Source organism: Tursiops truncatus, chromosome 18, assembly GCF_011762595.2.
Source record: "Tursiops truncatus isolate mTurTru1 chromosome 18, mTurTru1.mat.Y, whole genome shotgun sequence".
Classification (NCBI taxonomy): domain Eukaryota; kingdom Metazoa; phylum Chordata; class Mammalia; order Artiodactyla; family Delphinidae; genus Tursiops; species Tursiops truncatus.
In genome coordinates, this window is record NC_047051.1 from 16,135,612 (window position 1) to 16,158,366 (window position 22,755).

Genomic DNA, 22,755 nt, shown 5'->3' on the forward strand with positions numbered 1-22,755 from the left:
GATAAATTAAGGATTGTAATCCCTGGGGCAGTCACTAAAGAAATAATACCAAGAGATATAGCTAAAACGTCAATACAGGAATTGAAATGCTATAAATAGTTGTCTAACATAAAAGAAGGTAGGAAAGAAAGAACGGGGGAAAAACTGGTTGAGACAAATAGAAAGCAAATAGCAGAATGGTAGACCAAAATCCAATGAGATCAACAATTATGTTAAATTTAAATTGATTAAGCACTCTGATAAAAAAGCAGAGATTGGGGTCTTCCCTGGTGGCACAGTGGTTAAGAATCTGCCTGCCAATGTAGGGGATACGGGTTTGAGCCCTGGTCCAGGAAGATCCCACATGCCGCGGAGCAACTAAGCCCATGCATGACAGCTAATGAGCCTGAGCTCTAGAGCCCGCAAGCTACAACTACTGAGCTCGCGTGCCACATCTACTGAAGCCTGCGCGCCTAGAGCCCATGCTTCACAACAAGAGAAGCCACCGCAATGAGAAGCCCACGCACCGCAACAAAGAGTAGCCCCCGCTCGCCACAACTAGAGAAAGCCTGCTGACAGCAACAAAGACCCAACGCAGCCAAAAATAAATAAATAAATGAATTTATAAAGGGGGGAAAAAGCAGAGATTGTTAGACTGTCAGACTGAATTTAAAAAGCAAGACCCAATTATTTGCTGTCTGTAAGAGAGACTTTAAATACAGAAACATAACTAGAATAAAAGTATCAAAAAATGTATATCTGGCAAACCATAAACCTAAGACAGCTAGTGTGGCTATATTAATAAAATAACAGAATTCAAGAAAAGTTTTATAAGCGGCAGAGAGGGACATTTCATAATGATATTATGCATTGCTGTGGTATATAATAATTATATATGTAGAACTTCAAAATACATGGAGCAAAAACTGATAGAACTGAAGAGAGAAATAGACAAATACATAAACATAGTTATAGATTTTTAAGTACTTTTCTAGTTATGAATAGAACAAACAACCAAAAAAATCAGTAAGTCTATAGAAGATTTGAAAAACATTATCAGCACTATAACTTAGCTGACATTTATAGAATAATGCACCCAACAGCTTCAAACTATACATTCTTTTCAAGTACATAAGGAATGTTCACCAACACAGATCATATCCTGGGCCATGAAAGAAGTCTCAATAAATATCAAAAGACTGAAATCTTACAGAGTGTATTATCTGATCACAATGGACTTTAATGAGAAATAATAACAATAAGATAAATAAAAAGCACCAAATATTCTGAAATTAAACAGCACATGTCTGAATAACCCATGAATTGAAGAAATCACAAGGGAAAGAAAATATTTTGAACTGAATGATAATGAAAACTCAACATATCAAAATTTGTTTGCTAAGCGGTACTTAGTGTGAAAAAAAAGGTCTAAAATCAATGATTAAAGTTTTGACCTTACAAAAATTTTAAAATAGTGTACACCTTAAATTTACACAATATGTCAATTATCTCAATAAAGCTGGGGAAAAAGAAATTAGAAAAATAAGAGCAAATTAAACTCACAGCGAGCAGTAAGAAAGAAAGAAGAAAGATAAGAGCAGAAATCAGTGAAACAGGGACCTCCCTGATGGTCCAGTGGCTAAGACTCCGCACTCCCAATGCAGCGGGCCCGGGTTCAGTCCCTGGTCAGGGAGCTAGATCCCACATGCCACAACTAAAAAAAGATCTTGCATGCCACAACTAAGACCCAACACAACCAAATAAGTAAATAAAAACAAAAGAAATCAATGAAACAAAAAGACAAAAACAGAATATTAAAGAAACCAAAAGTTGGTTCTTTGAAAAGATCAATGAAAAAAAGAGAAAGTACAAATTAACAACATTAGGAATAAAAGAGGGAGCACAACTATAGAGCCTACAGACATTAAAGGATAATAAGGAGATACCATAAACAAGTTATGTCTATAACTCTGACAACTTAGATGAAATAGACAACTTCCTTGAAAGACACAATTTGTCAAACTGACATACCAAGAAATAGAAAACCCAAATAATCTTATACCTACTAATGAAATTGAATTAGTAATTTAAAATCTTGCCTCAAAGAAGACTCCAGGCTCAGATGGCTTCACTGATGAATTTTATCAGGCACCTAAGGAAGAAATGATACAAATTTTCAAAAACTTTCAGGAAAGACGGAGGAAGGAATGATTTCCTACTCATTTTATGAGGTCAGTACTAACTGGACACCAAAACCAAGCATAGACAAAGGAAAACTACAGACCTATATTCCTCATGCACATTGATGCAAAAATCCTTAATAAAATTTTGGCAAATCAAATTCAAGAAAAAAAGGATAATACATCATGAGCAAGGGGCTGGGGGGGGCGGTGAGGTGCCTAGGAATGCAAGTTTGGTTAACATCAATCAATGTAACTCAACATATCAAGAGTAAAGTTTTTCATGATAAAATCTCTCAATAAACTTGGAGTAAAAGATAACTCTCTCAACTTAATAAAGGACATCTTCAAAACAGAACAAAACAGGGCTTCCCTGGTGGCGCAGTGGTTGAGTCCACCTGCCGATGCGGGGGACACGGGTTCGTGCCCCGGTCCGGGAAGATCCCACATGCCGCGGGGCAGCTGGGCCCGTGAGCCATGGCCACTGAGCCTGCGTGTCCGGAGCCTGTGCTCCGCAACGGGAGAGGCCACAAGAGTGAGAGGCCCGCTTACCGAAAACAAACAAACAAAAAACCAGAACAAAACAAAACAAAGCAATCTTAGGCTAAGATCATCCTTAATGTTGAAAGACTGAATGTTTTCTCCCTAACATTGAGAGTACAACATGCTTGTCCATTCTCACCATTTCTATTGAACATTGTATTGGAGATCCTGGCAGGACAGTGGGGATAGAAGGAAAGAAAGAAACAAGGCATTCATATTGAAAATGAAGGAATAAATTTGGCTTTATGCACAAATGAAATGATTGTATTCATAGAAAACCCTTGGAGAACCAAGAAAAAGCTACTCGAACTCATGAGTACTTAAGAGATATGGTTAATATACTAATGTCAATTGTATTTCTATACAATGAAATGAACAATTAGAAAAGTAAATTAAAATTCTGTTTTATCACATAAAAATTATAATATATACTTAGGCTGTCATCCAGGCTTTATTGTTCCATTTATAGAGCACAGGCAGAGTCAATTTAGCATAATTCTTAAGGGTTCTAAGATTTTCAAAATAGTAAATGAGTGACGGCTTCAACTTAAAGTCACCAGCTGCATTAGCCTCTAATGAGAAAGTCAGCCTGTCCTTTGAAGCAGGGGTCCTCAACCCCCAGGCCGAGGACTGGTACCGGTCCGTGGCCTGTTAGGAACCGTGCCACACAGCAGAAGGTGAGCAGTGGGTGAGCGAGTGAAGCTTCATTTGCTGCTCCTCTGGCCAGGGTTCGAACTTGGGCCCCCTGTATTGGGAGGGCAGAGTCTTAACCACTGCGCCATCAGGGAAGTCCCCATTTACTTATTCTTAAGGCAAATATTAATTCAGTGCCACAGCTACTGAAGCCCGCACGCCTAGAGCCCATGCTCCACAAGAAGAGAAGCCACCGCCATGACAGGCCTGCGCACCGCAACAAAGAGTAGCCCCCGCTCACCACAACTAGAGAAAGCCCTCGCAAAGCAACGAAGACCCAATGCAGCCAAAGATAAATAAATAAACTTATTTAAAAAAACAACAACTTTCCCGGGACTTCCCTAGTGGCGCAGTGGATAAAGCTCTGTGCTTCCAATGCAGGGGGCCCGGGTTCGATCCCTGGTCCAGGAACTAGATCCCACATTCATGCCGCGACTAAGAGTTTGCATGCCACAACTAAGGAGCTTGTGTGCTGCAACTAAGGAGCTGGCGAGCCCCGGCTAAGGAGCCCGCCTGCCACAACTAAGACCCCACACAACCAAATAATAAATAAATAAATTTTTTTTTAAAGAAAAAGAACTTTCCCTTTGCATTCACGACCTGGCTAACTGTTGGGGCAAGAGGCACAACTTTTGCCCTATCTCAGCTTTCGACATGCCTTCCTTGCTAAGATTAATCGTTTCTAGCTTCTGATTTAAAGTGAGAGACATGTAACTCTTCCTTTCACTTGAACACTTAGAGGCCACTGTAGGTCATTAATTGGTCTAATTTCAAAAATGTTGTGTCTCAAGGAATAGAGAGGCCTTGAGAAAAGGGGCGGGGGACTGACCCATCACAGGAGCAATCAGAACACACACATTTATCAATTGTTTGTCATCTTACATGGGTGCAGTTCATGGTGCCCCCAAACAATTACAGTAGTAACATCAAAGGATCACAGATAACCACACGAATATAATAATAATGAAAAAATTTGAAGTACTGTGAAAATTACCAAAATATGACACAGATACATGAAGTGAGCAAATGCTGTTCGAAAAATGGTGCTGAGAGACTTGCTTGGTGCAGGGTTGCCACAAACCCTCAATTTGTAAAAAGCGCAAAATCTGAGAAGTGCTGTAAAGTGAAGCATAAAACGAGGTCTGCCTGTAGATAATTCAGTAAACCCAGGTCATGTGTACCAGCTGATCTTCAAGGTCCCTGCCAGCACTACATTCTTAATCTCGTCTGCATCCAGGCCCATGGAAGAGTAAAGGAGATGAGTTTGTTAGTGGTGTTTTCATTGACTTCCTAAAAATTAGCATAATTGTCATGAAGTATTTTTGTCAGAGAGGAAGGGAATAATTATCTAGCATAATTTTTTTTTGCCAGAGAAAATTATGAATTAATAGTAAAATAGGCCAGAAAACTGAAGAAAGCGTATTTACTGCAGCGGCAGGAGGCCTGTAATTTTGGTAGGAAATGCTGAGTAAAGGGTGTGGTATGCAGCAGAAGGAAGTGAAAGTAAAGAAGAAGAAATGCGACATCCAACAAAATGAGGCTCTTATCACCATTCAAATTACTGATACAAATTAGGTAACTGTAAAAGTTAGATCCATTTATTTCCTAGTAAGGTATTGTCATAGGTATTATGAGTTATTTATAACAAATGAATAGATTCCCAAAATGCAATAAATAAGGGCATTTCCCTAGGCGCTTCTCTGATGGAACACATTGCCTGTTTCACAACAACCCCATGAGGTAGGTAGAGTGCTAATCCTTATCCTCCACACTTTACAGATGGGGAAACTGACAACAAAACACAAGGCATTCTGAATTTGGAAGCACGGTTGGCCTCATGGCTGTGGATAAGGGATCGTGGGCCTGTAATACCCAACTTGCTCAGTTGTGGTGAGAATTCCTGTGATAGTGTATGTAAATCCCCTGGCACACATTCAGTTCTCTATAATGGGTAGTTATTACTTAAAAGAACAATTGATTTTAACTGTTAAAATTAGTAAAGTGGTTTGGAAGAGGTAAGATTAGGAAGATCCTGGTTGGCAAGACTATTCAAGACAATGGAAACAACTTCAACAGAGTTAACTGTGTGACCGTGGAAGGCATATTCTGGGAATGTGAAATAGGGGGTGGCATTGGGTTCGAGGACTGTAGTGGAGATGAGGCCAGGAAGTTTGGCAGGGGCAGCAAACTGTGGACAGCTTCGATTACTTACATGCAACAGGAGGGAGACGGAAAGCCTTGTGGCTTTCCTTGTGGCTTTTCCCCACCCTATGTGGGGAGGGTGCTGAGGTTTGATAAGATCTTATCAGTGTTTTAGGCAAAGAACTCTAATGATAGTGTAGAGTATGGGCTGAGGTGGAGGGGCAGAGATAGAGGGACGAGCCAGGACATTCTTGTAAGGTTTGGATTGAGATTTAACGAAGGTCAGACATGGGGCTGCAGAGAAAACGGAACATTAGGAACACAAGGTACTCTCCACCGGGATATCGGGTGGGAGAGAGTAAAAGGGAGACGCTGGAGCTAGAACGTTTCTGATATTTCAAGCAGAAGTCAGTCATGTCTAGCCCAGTTATGACTTGTGATCAAGTACTTCAGTAAAAAGAAAGATTGGGTTTGTATGGAAGGATGAGTTCAATTAGGGACGTGTCGAGTCTGAGATGTTTACTGAACATCCAGTTGGAAATATGGGCCTGGGGCTTGGAAGATGAATCAGCTGAAGGCCGATAGCGAGTCAGCCCCTTAAAGATCACAGCTGAAACTGCCCAAGCTGATGAAATCATTGAGGAAGGACATGTAGCATGAGACAAATACTATCAATATTAGTAACCATTACAAGGATCTTCTATGTGCTTAGGAGATTTCGACTGATAGGGGAAAGAGCAGCAAACAAAATTAAAACGTGGGCTTCCCTGGTGGTGCAGTGGTTAAGAATCCACCTGCCAATGCAGGGGACACGGGTTCGAGCCCTGGTCTGGGGAAGATCCCACATGCAGCGGAGCAATTAAGCCGTGTGCCACAACTACTGAGCCTGCGTTCTAGAGCCCGTGTGCCACAACTACTGAAGCCCGCAGGCCTAGAGCCCGTGCTCCACAACAAGAGAAGCCACCGCAGTGAGAAGCCCGCGCACTGCATCGAAGAGTAGCCCCTGCTCACCGCAATTAGAGAAAGCCCGCACGCAGCAACGAAGACCCAACGCAGCCAAGAATAAATAAAATAAATTAATTAAAAAAAATTAAAACGTGAGTGTAAGGCTGGGCTTTTACATGTATACTTTCATTAATTCTCTCAAGAACATTGTGAGGTAGGAAAAAAAGAGGGAAAAGGGGCAAATCCTTGCTAAGGTCCACACTTTCAGGGTGAAGGCAGAAGAGGAACTAGAAAAGGGAAGAAAGACCAAGGTTTTAAAAAGTTACATTAAACCTCCAACAGCCAACTTATCATCATAAGACAGAGATCCTGCCTCTAACATTCTTGGACTCGACGAGGATCAGGATGCACACATGAGAAGACGTGGAACAACCCGTGGGGACGTTTAGGAAGTGTCGAGTGCATGAGACAAGAAGTGCTATGTAATTGTGGATTGGGCTGGATTGAGCTGGTCCAGGAAGCTCTGAGAGGAGAAGACGTGTGCTGGATCTTGAAGGACAGCAGAGCTGAGATGAGTGAAGAGAGCAGAGCAATGCAGGTCAGGGGACCCATGGTCTTAGAGGTCAAGCATTTTCTCTTAACTCATATTTACAACTGACGTATACCAGAAAGCCTCCTACAAACTCAGAATACTTAACAGCCTGTCTCCATTTTAACTCTAGATTTCCCGCTTCCTCAGAGCAACAGGAGTACACTTATCTGTTCATCGCTTTTGATATTTGACAGCTGATCTTCCTTTTAAAACATCACATTTCAGTTTTACTTTCAATTTCCTTTTTAGTTCCAACATTTATTTACCTACCTGTGATTTTTCACTGTTATATCTCTTAATGTCAAATCGTGTGACATTTCTGAACTATTGACATTATGCCTAGAGATTTTTAAAGAACAGTTAATTTCCAGTTACTTCCACATTAATGATCTGAAAGTTGCTCCTCTCCCTACCCCCCAGCTGAGGAGGGACCCTGGAGCAAAGTCATATCCCAGACTGTAGTGGACATTTGCTACTCCTTGACTTCCCAGCACCCATTCACCCTCCTGTTCTTTTTTTTTTTTTTTTTTGCGGTACGCGGGCCTCTCCCGCTGCGGAGCACAGGCTCCGGACGCGCAGGCTCAGCGGCCATGGCTCACAGGTCTAGCCGCTCCGCGGCATGTGGGATCTTCCCGGACCGGGGCACGAACCCGTGTTCCCTGCATCGGCAGGCGGACTCTCAACCACTGCGCCACCAGGGAAGCCTCCACCCTCCTGTTCTTAATTATGAATTCCTTGTTGGGAATTACTGCCTCTTTATTGTGACAGTGCCAGTGAGACTGTCAGTCAAGGAGCCCTTACCTTCTCCTTGCCAAGAGTAGTCATTGACTGAAGCTAGCCAATCAAATTTTACTTTAGGACAGTGCATCTTGAGCAGAGCAACTCAAGGACTGTTATGAAAGAAAAAAATATTGGAGTACGATTTTTTTCATCAGAGTTGCCCTGAGATCATTGATTACTTCCTACCACTTGGATGAGCCAGGGCTGCCCCGTTTCTGCCCTTTGTGAGTCCTTTTTCGATTATCTGAACTCTCTCACATCTTTCTAATAAATTATCTCAACTTAGAGTCAGTTTCTATTGTTTAAAACCATTAAACAAACAAACAAAAATGAACTAATTCTCTGACCCTATTAGAAAATCCAGTTTTCAATTGTCTGCCAAAGTTACATCCACTGATGTGGGGTGTCAGGAGTGATGGGGATGGGTAGGAAAGTATCAATATAATTAAGAGAGATTGTGACAAATGATACTTTGTCTTTTTTCTATTTCCGGTAATGAATCCCTGTCCACACAATTGCTCACAGAAGAAAATGGAGAATTATGCTTGATAGGCAGTCATGCTGTGCTGGATCCACTCTCCAGCCTCCTCCACTTGCTGTCTCCCCTAGGGGATGGTTTGAATAGAACAAGTCAAGAGTAATTAATTGAGTCAAGAGGCTCCTGTGTTCTCTGACTTCCTGGTTTAGCTTGGTCCTCCTCCTATCTTGAGAGTGAGGTCCGGGTGTGAGTTTTCTTAGCTCCCAGTTTAAGAGGTTGCCTCAGGCTGGCTGTGTCCAGCAGTGTGCTTGTAAATGTTTAACAACTGGCACTCTGAAAAAAAAAAGTTCTGGTTCATAGTATTCGCTGATTTCTCTGGTATATTACCAACCACAAACTATGTGGCTACCCATGTGACATCATGGAATGCAGAGCTGGGAAATGATGGTAGCAGTCAGCTCCTGCACGTCCTAGCACAGGGCTGGCTGTGTCGCCCGACAGAATAACACAGCTCCTCTCAAGGTGGCCGTGCTGTCTATGATTCTCTCACCTTCAGAGTTCCGGCAACCTGTCTGTCCTCTTGTCCTTTGGGCGTAGGGGTGATAACAGCTTCTACTGCTTCCAGCTCTGGACACTTGCATTATTCCTTTGTGGTCTTCCTCTTCCCTTCACACTTCTTTGTAAATTGTCCTTTTGTGAGAAAACAAACCAACTATTCATACACACACACTTCTCAAATTATCGTGATTTGAAAGTGCCGTCTTTTTCACAATGGGCACAGTGGTAACCAGCCTCCAAGGTGGCCCCTAACAGGCTCTGCCTTCTGGTGTTCACATCCTTGTGTAGTCCCCTCCCATGTGTATCAGACTTGGTCTGTGTTCACCGTAGAAGATGGCAGAAGTGATGGTGTGTCACTTCTGAGACTGGTCATGAAAAACACCGAAGCTTCCTTCTTGGTCACTTCGTGCTCTCTCTCTCCCTCTGATCATTCACTTTGGGGTGAGCCAGCCTTCACATCAAGCATTCCCCACATGGTAAGGAACTGAAGCCTGCAATCAACCATATGAGTGAGGTTGAAAGCAGATCCTCTAGCCCCAGTGAAAACTTAGAGGGTTGTAACACCTGCCAACAGCTTCACTTCAAGCTCATGAGAGACTGAGCCAGCACCACCCAGGTAACCTGTTCCCAGGTCTTTGACCTTTCAAGACACTGTGTGAGATAATAAATACTTGTTGCTTGGGGTAATTTGTCTTGCAGCAATAGATAACAATACAGGCACCTTGACAGACACGCTCCCCCCGCTCTTACCCTTCATATCCAGGCAGTTGCCTCCTGAGTATCTGCTCACTCCTCTTCTCCACTGCCGTCATCCTAGTCCAAATCTGGACCCTGGTGATAGATTCCTAACTGACCTCCCCACTGACCACACTCCAGCAAGAATGATTAATGGAAATTCTCCTTATTAAAACACTTCCCTGGCAACCTGTTGCTCTTAGAATCAAGATAAAAATCTTTATATGGCCCACATGACCCTGGATCTCTTACCCTTCTTACCTTTATACTTTGTCTTCGGCCACCCTCACTCACACTCACCCACCCTCCGTGTTTCAACTTCATTGGTCTACACTGTATCCCTTCTAACTACCAAGGTTCTTCCCTGAATCAAGTATTTTAGGCAGGCAGCTTAAAACACTCCTTTCTGGCAAGCTTCTCCTACCTTCCCAATCAGCCCAAATCATCCTTCACGTCTCAAAGTGCAAGACTACTGTCACAGAACAGCCTTCCTGGTCCTCTACCGAGACTGGGCTTAGTCCACCGTTCTACCAGTATTTATTGGGCATCTGACACAGGCACTGTCTAGGAGTTTGGAATATGTTAGAGAATACTTTCTACCATTTGTTTGTGATGTGTATCACAATTATAACTTAAATACATGACTAATGTCTGTCACCCTTACTAGATTATAAACATCATGTGGACAGACACCACTGTCTGCCTGTTTACCAATGCCTAGCTTAGAGTGGGTGCCTGATTAATATTTGTTGGAGAAATGAAATAAATGAGCTTTGGAGTCAGACAGACCTAAATTGAACACTTGATCTACTATTTACAAACAGCGTGATTGGGGCCGTTTCACCATGTAGCAAATGTGAATAAAGACAGTACCTATACCTCAGAGTGTTGATGTGAGGATGAAATCAGATGGTGCATGCCGGGTACTCAGAACACTGTCCGGGACTTAATAATACAATGCGAATGAGACATTTGATTATTAAAAATGAATTTGACCTCGCATTTATGTCGTTTTGAGACTGTCCATTTACTGCAGTCTACATTTTCCTAATCACGCCTTCCCTTCTTCTTCCCCAGAATTAGCCTCGTGTTGTTGTCGTTCAGCTCAGCTAAATGTTCTTGCTTCAGTCCCTTCAGGATTTCTCTGCAAACTTGAACTGATGCAGCATTTTTTTGTTTGCTATAAATTTCCCCACTTACAAGAAAGATTTTTAGCATGCATGTACATTTGGGAGAAAAGGGAAATGATACATATCCTTCAGGAGGAGTCTGTGTCAAGGAATTAGCAGTAATAAATAGCGTCGCTGTTATCTCAGAGAGCATAGCAGATACAAATCAGAGTAGAAGAAAAATAGGAAGTCACGTGGCCACAGCTTTTGACTATCCTGATCAGGATTATTGATAGCAAATCTTGGTGCATTTCTGTTGAAGATACTAAATGCACAGAAGAAATAACTTAAAACATACCCATCATAGGACAGCATGTCCATTCCTAGAGCCACAAGGTGAGACTGGGAATACCAATAGTTATATGAGCCAGGAGCTTGGGGATAGTAAAAGTAACCTCAGCAACCTATTTCATGGTTTAGAATCCCTTCCTGGTAGTTTCCTCTTTAAAGGGAGAGGTCAAGCTTTACCTATCAAATCACTCTCACCTCCAACGCTAAGCCTTGGCTCCACCTCAGAGTATATCCCTACTTCAGCTTCCAAATGCTAGAAGCACTGCCTTGAATTGAATGTGCTTGCTTTTTTAGCAGCATCTGCCAGCCCTATGACTCTTGCTGCAGAATCCTAAAAGCAGGGCCCATCACTTATCAGAAATCTGCCAGCCCTGGCTTTGCAATGCTGAAGGGTTTGGAAGCTTCTTGGGACAGCTCATTCTCAATGTATTCTCAGGATCAGAGAAGCTCTACTACAGGTCTGACCAGTGACCAAAGAAGTACTCAGAGACCACAGAAGCCTGCCTCACTATGATAAGGAGAGAAGGAACAGCCTCACATCCCAAAATCCAGCTGCTCTCAAAAACCTCAGTGCCTGTGCTTATTCACCACTTAGACATGTTTCCTAACTATCAGACTCCTTCTTTCTCTCTGGAAATCTAAAGCTTATCCCTGACAAGGCCACAAAACCCCGTCCTTAGATATTCTTCTACACTGCAAGGACATAAAATTTCAGAAACGTAACCAGTCTCCCTATACCCCTGCTTACCCCAGAATTACTGAAGTTTCCCTCTATAATTCTCATCACTAAAATTTTTCCATTTAAAAAGACCACTAAATCCTGAGATCATCTGTTTCTATGGGCTCCCAGCGTTGATTCAGGTAGATTTCTGGAATTGGATATTCTTGTCCTGGAAGTCTTCTTTAAGCTAGAAAAATCAGTGTTTAAGATAGCTCTGAACATCGAGAAGCTTATGAGAAGCTGGGCTACCAACAATGGCTGGCCACTGACCTCCTGGAGAGCACTAAGTGTTCCAGACAGTCAAGGAGCAGGGATTCTTTCGTACCCTAGAGCGTTTGACCAAGACTGCTACTTGTGTCCGTCTTGAGAGGATCAAGAATCAGGGATGCTTCCCTTTTATCTATGTGTGTGCTCACTTTCTTCATGCATCAATCAGCAACTTTATCAAAAAGTATGCTCTTGGTTTTAGGCCTAGGTACAGCTTAGTTTGATTAGCAAAGGTCCCTTTTAGTCAGTTGCACAGCAGTTTCTGGGTAGGAGTCCAAGAACTAGGTAGAGTTATGGCTGAAATTAAATTTTGCTGTTGATACAATAAAAGGAGCTATTGATTGGGGATAGGACAACGTCAGTGTTCCCATACTCCCAGTTACCACTTACTGTTAATATTAGGGTTTAGTGAGTTTATCAGTTGGGGTCCCAACAGGAAACAAGTAGAACACTCAAATTAGGATAACTTAGAAAGGTTTATAAGAGGCTAATTACAAAACTGCAGGCAGAATTAAGGGAACCAAAAGGGATAGGATGAATTCAGAAATGACAGCAGCTGAGCAATTATCACTCCTGGGCCCAAAGGGAAAAGGTGAGGGGAAGTTATGGAGCCTGGAAGGAGAGTCATGCACAGCAGGTGCTGTGAGAGGAGCAATGAGGAGGGTAGGTCGCGGACAGTCCAAGGCAACCTCTCCCTCTTCTCCCACCTTTGGACCTCCTGCCAGACTCCCCTTTGACTAAACACATCCTAAAGCCAAAGGCATGGGGCCATATGGGGCAGCCTTGGGACTGGGAGCAGAATGTAGGAGGGTGGAGAGGGAATCTGGAGGAACCAGTATAAGTTATCTGACACCCCTGGTTTTCCAAAGCACAATAGGACCTCCTTACCCCTCTAATCAACCTATCCATGTCTCTTCTTCTCCAGGTTATTCTTAAACCTGGCCATCTCTCCAGGTTTCATCCTCAAAGGGCTTCCTGCAGGCCTCTTCCTCCGTAGGTTAAATAACTCTCACCACTCTGCACACTCCCTAGGAATGTAGCCCTACCTTCAACCTAATCCAACTTCCTGCTGTATAACTTGACCCAGATGGCCACTGGTACTATAAAATCAACAGATCCCCAACCAAACCCATAATCTTCCACAACCTCAGCTCCAAACTGGTTCCTCTTCCTCCTAGCTCATACTACTTGGGTGGGTAGTACCATCATTCTCCCAATGACTCAATCTTGCAAGCTCAGCCATGCTTATCTGTGCCTTCCCTTTCCCCTCCTCCACTGGTTGTTTGCAAAGTCCTCTACCTTCTTCTTCCAGTGTGCTTTTCTAGTGTGTGTCCAATCTCATGACTAGGTCCTAGTTATGGGCCTTTACTTTTTACCTGGACTATTGTAATATTCTTAAATGTTACCCTAGCTCCAGTCAGCTCTGTACCTAATCCAATGCACAAATAGTTAAGTTTGTTGCACCAAGTTGCTTCACTTATACGGACATAATCTTTGCCTCTGTCCTCCTTGACATTTGAGGAGAGGGAACAATCTGTAAGATAAATCTTCCTAAAGCAGTGCTTGTAGTAGGGCATGAAGCACATATGACAACATGAGGCCCAGAGAAACTGCTTGTCTATATAACCCGCCTGGAAGACCCAGTGATCTAAGAAGCCTTTGATGACTCTCCTTTACTTTCCTGGTTAGGAGAGCATATGCATTACAGCTTGCCATTCTAGGGTATTTCCACCACGTGTTCCTAACTCATCTGTTTAGGCCTTTATTCTGCAACTAGCCCATACACGGCCTATTCTGGGATACAACTTGTAATCATCCCCATTCGTGTCTTTGCACATATTTTCTCTTAACTGGAATTGGCCTTCCCTCCTTTGATTCCCCAAGATCTACTTGTTCAACATCTGTCCACCTTTCAGAGAATATGCCATCGTACTTTTCCTTTAGACTCTCTTTTACAAAGTCCCTTCCAAAGCCTTTCTGGATTTCCCCGACCGAATAGGGTCTTTCTCTCTTTTAAGTCTCTAAAAAAACTTTCCGCACTCTTACTTTACCCTGGTCTCTCAAGTATTTGTTACCCTGCTCATGGCTATTTGTATACTTGTCTTAGCCCCTTATTATACTATAAGCTTCTTACACGCATGGCCTATGCCACCTTCTTCAATTTTATATTTCCTATAGTATTAATGTAGTGAATTTCACAGAAATATTCTTAATTTCGTAACTATTATTAAATTTTGACTTACGATACTTTTTTTCTCTAGAAAGAACTGACTATCCCCATACTTTTCCAATATAACTGTATATCTCTCATGTGTAGTTCTCTTGGCAGGAAGGGGTGAAGTTTCATTTGTTATCGTTGATTTCGTGCCTGCTAAGATGATGGTGTTTGCAAGAGCATGTCTCATTCCTCTGATTCCTTACCATTCTCCTTGTTAAATTGGTGAGAGATAAAGACCAACTGGTCTAGTCTATTTTGTAAGTGAATTCTTTTTTGCAGTTAGATTGTGTGTGCAGTATACCTTGAAGAAATAAACAAATGATTGATGGAATGCATGCATAACATGACTGCTACTAGGCATACCTTCTGTCTCACTGGATGTATTTCTGTTCAAATTCTACCTCTGCTACTACTGAGCTGAGAGACCTTGGGAAAGTCATTTAATTTCTCTGAACCTTAGAGAGTATGGTTTTCAAACTTTCCTTTTAAGTTGAGGAACTCTTTTATCAAATGAAATCTTACTCAGACATGCACTATGTAAAACTGATGAAATCAGAGTCAGAAGTAGTTTGGCTGAAAATTGGGGAAGCAGCTTTGGGGACTGAGGTGTGAAAACCAATAGACAAGGTGAATTGAAAGTCCATCCCACATTGAACTCCTTCATTAACCACTATAATCAAAGAATAGTCAGGGCTAGAAGATTCAAGCCAGTACTGACTGGTAGGGGTTTCTAAAATTCGAATTGATTGAGAACATTAAAAATGAGAAGCAGAAACAACTTCACACCCATTAGTATGGTTATCTAAAAAAAAAAAAAAACAAAACCCAGAAAATTAGAAATGTTGACATGGGTGTGGAGAAATTGGAATCTTGTGCATTGCTCATGGGAATATGAAATGGTACAGCTGCTATGGAAAACAGTATGGTGGTTCCTCAAAAAATTAAACATAGAATTACTACATAATCCAGCAATTCTAAGTACATACCCAAAAGAATTGAAAGTAGGGCCTTGGACAGATATTTGTATACCCATGTTCATAGCAGCAAAATGTTCTATATAGCCAAAAGATGGAAGCGACCCGAGTATCCAGCGACAGACGAGTGGATAAACAAAATGCGGTCTATACATACAATTGAATATTATTCAGCTTTAAAAAGGAATGAAATTCTGAAACACGTTACAACATGGATGAACCTTGAAATAAGCCAGACACAAACAAATATTGTATGATTCCATACTTCATATTTATTTGAGGTACATAATGTAGTCAAATTCATAGAGACAGAAAGTAGAATAGTAGTTACCAAGGGCTGGGAGGAGGGAGTAATGGGGAATTAGTGTTTAATGCATACAGTGTTTTAGTTTTGGATGGTAAAAAGTTCTGGAGATGGAGAGTGGTGATAGTTGCACAGCAATGAGATTGTACTTATTGCCACTGAATTATACACTTAAAATGGTTAAAACAGTAAATTTTATATTATGTATATTTTAGCAAAGTAAAAAAAAAAAAATACCCCCTAGGATGAGAGACAGAAATAGAATGTATTTATCAGTTTTGGAATTACTGAAGTATAGAGAAAATCTACATATTGCATATGGTACCCAAAATGAACTTCAAGACATCTAATAACAAAGGAGTTCTTCATTTTAGTATATGGAATTTCCTGAATGCTGATCTCAGGCTAAAGTCCATACTCACTGGAGAAAGACCTGCACAGCATTAAATCAGTGGTCCATCCCAATGACTTTTAGGATCAGATAGGTTGTTCCCTATTTATGACAGTGGTCTCTGAAGCCTAAGTCTCCAGTTCTTAGTTTCTATCAGAAGCCAGGAGAGAACCTCAAGAACAAAACTGGGGTCTATGACCACACACCAGCACACAATCAAGCTGGCATAGGAAAGAATCTGGGAGTCCAGAGTTGGCTCTGGTAGCCCTGTGTCAAACCACAGAGGGAAACAGTCCCAGGAGCTCTGACTGGGGCAGTGTTCAGCTACTGTTGGCCACAATGTAAGGGAGTAATGTTGAGGTCACAACTTGGAGCCAGGGCTGGCACCTCCCAGGGACAGCATAGACTGGGTCCATAGGTTACAACCTGTCCTTTGTACCTAAGCTACTTCTAAAAAATCTTACCGCTAGATAATTAACAGGCTTTCTTGTCATCTGCTATATATTAGTTTGGCTGTCCTAACAAACAATATTAAAGCATAAATTTAGACAGTTCAAGGCCAATACGGCAGCTTTAAAATAGCCAGACCCAAATTCTTTTCTTTTTCTTTTTTTTTTTTGTTTGTCTGTGTTGGGTCTTCGTTGCTGTGCACGGGCTTTCTCTAGTTGTGGCGAGCGGGGGCTACTCATTGTTGTGGTGTGTGGGCTTCTCATTGCAGTGGCTTCTCTTGTTGTGGAGCACGGGCCCTAGACCACGCAGGCTTCAGTAGTTGTGGCTCGAGGGCTCTAGAGCCCAGGCTCAGTAGTTGCGGTGCACGGGCTTAGTTGCTCCGTGGCATGTGGGATCTTCCCGTACCAGGGATCGAACCTGTGTCCCCTGCATTGGCAGGCGGATTCTTTACCACTGCGCCACCAGGGAAGTCCCCAGACCCAAGCTTTTGCTGTCTTATTTTCTCTACTATCTTAGGGTGTGGTCCTTATCAAGATCCAAGATGTCTATTTAGCAGCAAAATGGAGAAGAGGGGTTGGAAGACATGCTTTTTTTGTTTAAAGTTACAGCCCCAAAGTTACATACATCCCTCTGCTGCCATCCCAAGAAAACAGAACACTCAGATGCCAAGGAAGCTGGGTGATAGAATCAATTCTGAGTGTCTGTGTGTCCAACGAAAATCACAGGGTTCACTTGCTGAAGTAAAAAAGTTGGACCTCCCAGACCTGATCATTCCATCTACTTAACATATTGGTGACTGCTTGCACTCTACCATCCGGGTAGATGCCCTGGATCTTGAGTATTGAGCCCAATCAGCAATCTCTGTCTTGGACGGATCTTTTGGTTGTGGGTCTGCCTTACATTTATATCCTCATGGGCTCTTTCTTAGAATCACAGATTGGTTATGCTCTGAGATTCAGTTACCACCTAACCCTGCAGATCTGTCTTCATTCTTGAGCTTGATAGGACATCATATGGCTCATTTCATTGCCACACAAGCCTTCCCTGGAGATCAGCAGAATTAAGTACAATTTTTACACTCAGCTATGTGTTTTGCAATGAGCATGTATATTCCCTATACATCAGTAAGAAAATTACTGTCCTTATTTTACCATGAGGTAATAGAGGCTCAGAGATGTTAAGTAGCTTTCCCTAGCAAACTCAGTGGCAGAAGTGGGATAGCATACTTTCTTATAGAGAAGTTATGCCACTGGAGGGTTTTGAGCAGAGTTGTGTCGGGATGTGACTTCCATTTTAAAAACGCCACTCTGCTGTGTCCAGGAGAGTGAGGTGGGGGAAGGGTGGAAGCATGGACAGCAGTGAGGAGGCCACTACCACAGTGCAGGAAGAGTTGGTGGTGGCTCGGACCAGGACGGAAGCAGAGAGAGTGGGGTGAGCGTTTGGATGTTATTTGGAAAATAGACCCGATTTGTTGATGGTTTGCGTGTGATATGTAAGGGGGAAAATGTGAATTTGACGGTAGAATTTTTGTATTTAAGTGGCAATATAGCTCTCAGAAACTAAGACTGGAGCGCAAGGGAGGGGACGATGCTGGAGACAGAGGTTTGAGAAACATTCACAGTAGTGCCAGTAAGATGACTTTAAGGAGTCTCCAAAAAGCGCGCGCGCGTGTGTGTGTGTGTGTGTGTGTGTGTGTGTGTGTGTGTGTGTGATGTGAGTGTGTAGCCAGAGAACGTGATGAAGGCTGTTAGACCTTTAGCGATGTGAAGGTTTAAAGGGCAGGAAGAGGAACCAAGAAAGATACAGGGGAAATGGGATAGTTGTCATCAATTCCAGATCACTAGATTTTGTACTTTGTGACTCAGTCTTTGAAAGAGAATGAATCAACATAGTACTATTATTGCTATTTTTGGAAGTTTCCTACTAATGGTGCTAATACTCAATTCTATTTTTGATTAAAGCACTTGATTATTTTAACCATTGAATAAAACATCTGACAGTTGACAGAACTTCGATTTGAAAAATTGGAAGTGCAATTGGTATACTTTTATCTTTTTAGTCCTTTTTGTTTCAGGCTGCTTAATTTGTACTTATGAAAAATGTGTTACATCCACCTGTGATGAGCTATTCTGTTCTTCCCACAGGCACTAACCTCATTCTTGTTTGGATTCAGTATTTGTTTTTTGTTTTTGTATGTATAAAACACTAGGATTAGTTTAATGCTCACTTTTGGGCTTATAAATCCTTAATAGAAATAAAACTGGCTTTCAATGGCTTTTCCTTTACGTGTTCAAAAGACTCTGAATTATAGTTTAAAATGAGTGTTGCATAAGAAAGACCCTTTTATGCAAACAGCAAATCCAAGATTTAGCTGCTGAGTGAGAAGTCTTCTCTTTTATATAAAGAAGCATTTAACTATTCAGAATGTTGGGAGTCTGCATTGATAGGCTCAAGGCTTGCAGGCCACATGGAAGTGTAGTGTGTTCCACAAATACCCTCCAAGTTGACTGTGATCTGGATTTGATTTTTCCTCGTGGTCCTAGGTCAGTAATAATCTCTCCGTGGTTGCATCTCATCAGCCATCGTCACCACTGTACAAACTCACGGTGATAATTTGATCAGACCTCCTCTGCATGCCTTCACCCTGTAAAGTATCCGCTTACACTCTTCCTATTTTACAGCCCACACAAATTTTCTTCCACCTGAGAATGCTTCCCACTCTTACTGTTAATCTTCTCCTACTGCTTTGTCTGAACATATTTAGTGACTGAAAGTGTGCTTCCATTATGACTGTCATCATCCAGAAATATCTTCTAATACATAATGGATTCCATACTGAGAATTTTTTAATTTAGGAGATGAAGATTTCAAAAACTGTATTTATATTGATACATTCTCTTAACAGTTCTGATTAACATAAAATGAAGGACTTGAGTGAACTTGTAATAGCCATAGCCAACATTGAGAGCTTACCATATGTCAAGCACTTTATATATTTTAACTTGTTTAATCCATGCAACAAAATTCTGTGGGGCAGACATTACCAGCATGTCCATTTTACAGATGGGGCAACTGAGTCTTAGACCACTTAGTTAACATGGCCAAGGTCATACAGCCAGAAATGGGATTTGAACTCAAGCTGTATGGCTCCACAGTCCACATAGAGTGTCTACACTACTCTGTCTCTGTACTTCTTCACAGGGAACACTCCATTCTTGCGGCATGTTTCATATCCCTAGCTTCTGGCCCTGAATGTCAGTAGCTCACTGCCTGGCACATCCTCCATCACTGAGGATCCTCCATCGCCCTCATCCATCTCCAAATGCTTCCCAGTTCAGTTTCTCCGCTTGAGAATCACCAGGGGAAAAGTCTGTATAAAATACATACATATATACTCTCTCTCTCCATATATCATGTCTATCTATCTCACAGCTTTTCTAAAAGTTTCAAATGTTTTTATAAATTTATAACTTTAAAAAACTTTTGTTACTTTAAAAACACACAGCAACACAACTGATAGGGAAAGAAAAGGATCAGGTGATGAAAATGAGATAATTCTGTAGGTGTGTTTGTAATGCTCCTCTTTATTACTTGTGAATAAACAATTTTGAGCCTAAAATGTCTTGGATAGTTTGAAAGTAATTATTAAGTAAGATAAACTCTACTGTTTACCTGTCTGCCTAGCAAACTTTTTTTTTTTTTTTACAGTGCAAAGGTAAACTTGACTTCAGCCTAGGCCGAATCTCAGAGTCACACATCTGAAAGTCAGGAGTTTTTCCATGTTTATTTTTGGCTGTCAAATTCAGACCATCGGGCTTGTTGCCCTTTTACCAGCACCAACCCTTTCTCAGGGAAACCATAACAAGTACAAATATTTAGTAGAATAAAAAGGAATTTGGGGGTTTTGTATTTTCGAAGCTATGCTAGGTCCACTTCACTAGACTTTGCCCATTGGAGCGAAATCTCCAAGGTCATCACATAATTGGATCACCTTACAAGGCTGCAATGTGGACTTTGAACTCCATTTTTAAATGACTGCTTTCACAAGGATGTTATGACAATGCTCTGAGCTATGTAGGAAGGGGAATACATTTACTTAAGGAGGAAAAAGGGTCAATGATAGGTCGTATCCTGAAATAGATGTGCCTAGAATTCCTCACCCCCACCCCGGTTTGGTTCACTTATTAAAATAGCCTACTAGTCTTAAACAAAATATTGTATCATCTTATTCAGCATCTTAGGTGGTGTCAACACCAGGTAACAATGTTAGGTTTTGTTCCTACCCTCTATTGCCTGTTACATATCTGTTTTACAACATGCTGCCAGAGCTTGAACAACACAGTAGATGAGATACCTTGATGTCCCTGAGGACCTAAAATTTAGGCCTTTTATTATTAGAACTATTTAATGATGATGTAGAGATTTAAAATAAGAATTTCCTTTTGACAGCTGTGAAGTGACTGACAAACCCACATACCCTGGTATAGCAAAGTGTTGAAATATGTATCATAATTCAGACACAATGAAAGCAACTCACAAAAAGTGTTCTAGTAGTTTCTTGAAATCTGATTCATTGAAATTGCCTTAAAAATATTTTTATGCCCCAGAAAATAAGGCAGAACATACTTTAAAAAGGAGTTTATCCATAGTATGAGTATGTGTTTTTATTTCATTTAAAAATCGACTGTGCCAAACATTTTTACTTAACCTTTGCCCTTTTCTTGAGTGAGGGTTAGAGATGGTTAAGAGGAATAGGGCATTGCTAGCACTTTCCAGGCCCTTTTTGTGAAGGAAGATGGCAGTCTGCAACTGGAATTTCTGGTGGCTTCCTGCCAGGGCAGTTTGCTCGTCCCGATCTGTGGAAAGGAACAAACTGCTGGATCTGAGTAACTAATAGGTTTCAGAATTCTTTATGAAAGTGAAAATGGTACTCCTTAAAGTATAAAAGGATCTTCTTGGATGCATTAGTGAGAAAAATGAAGTGCATTTTTACTTAAAAAAATTTTTTATCTGCAAAAGATCCAATGGATTAAAGGGAGGCTTGCATTTTATTTCAGTTCTTTACAAAAGACATTGAAAATATCTTTTCAATATTGCTATTGTTATGCCTAAGCAAATTCTCTGTCACAACTGAGACTGACTTCCAGTGGTGACAGTGTTGCCAATGAAATAATAATGCTGACACAAGTACTATAGGTAAGTGCAGGATATATGCTGAATTAAAGTTGGGAAGAGCTGGAATTAGACTAAAAGAAATAATTTAAAGAAAGCAAAGACTTCCTATAAAACAGGCTTAACTGTAGATGATGGGCTAAATCTAAGCAAAGGGAAAAATAAGCAAGAAAAAGTTCAAAAGAAAAAAGTATGTACATGCTTCCTGGTGGAATAAGGCAATTAAAAGCTGCAATTTAAAGTTTATATATAAAATTAATATATAAAATTAATTGGATAACTGAATCAAGTATTTTGGTAATTATAGAGAAAAAAAGACGAATCTTGCAATCCAGGGGAAGTTTGAGTTCAAACTTCATAAACTGGTTAAATTCATCATCTAATTGTTCATTTCTTCATATTACATTGCTTGTATTGTCTTGGGTTGTATTTTGAAAAGCGAACCAGAACCAAAATTACATTTCACAGATCTGGACATTAAAACCACAATACATGAATTAACATCAAAGGTCACAAAATTGCTACATGAAAAACTTAGATGCTAAGTCATATTCATGAGACAATCACATGTTTAGGGCATGGAGTAGAGGATCCAACATAGGCTGTAGAGTTTGATCAGCATTTGACTTACAGCTCTGCAGTCCCTGTTCAAGACACTTAGGCTCTCTGATGCCTCCTTTCCATGTGATTCCCCTTACTGGAGAAATAACTAAGTACTCAGAGTTGTTGCAAAGATTGAGAGATGAGAAGTATTTGTAAAACACTAAGCATAATGACTCCTAGGTAGACTTTTAAAATGGCTACATTCCCTTTCTTTTATTACACATACGCATACCCCTTTCATATTTAATTAATTTTAGAGAAAATATTTAGACAGAGGTTTTATGTGAAGTTTTTTGTTTGTTTGTTTTGCCTACTCATTTCAAAGCGATTTATATCATAAAAGTCCAGTATAACACAATATTGGATTGTGCTTCAGCTTTTTGTTTTATCATGGGATTGACTGGTACATGGTAAACTACACGTATGAGGCAGATGTTAGCTCTAGGTATTTTTACATCTATGAAATTCTGCAAATATTTTTTATTTTTCTATGTGAAAATGGTTAATTTTCTTATAAAATACATATTTGCCTTTTTTCTTCTTGTTGCTTCACAAAATCATCTACCTTAT

The 22,755-nt window shown here is 41.0% G+C and overlaps 1 long non-coding RNA gene across 1 annotated transcript; it reads right to left on the reverse strand.

The window, feature by feature from the left end:
• Positions 1 to 1,993: 1,993 nt before the first annotated feature.
• On the reverse strand, positions 1,994 to 13,057 carry LOC109550199 (uncharacterized). The gene is made up of 3 exons (XR_002176588.2): positions 12,962 to 13,057; positions 8,883 to 9,022; positions 1,994 to 2,131 (listed from the first exon to the last, which is right to left on the reverse strand). It is a non-coding gene; the product is annotated as an uncharacterized lncRNA (long non-coding RNA).
• Between the last annotated feature and the right edge of the window lie 9,698 nt (positions 13,058 to 22,755).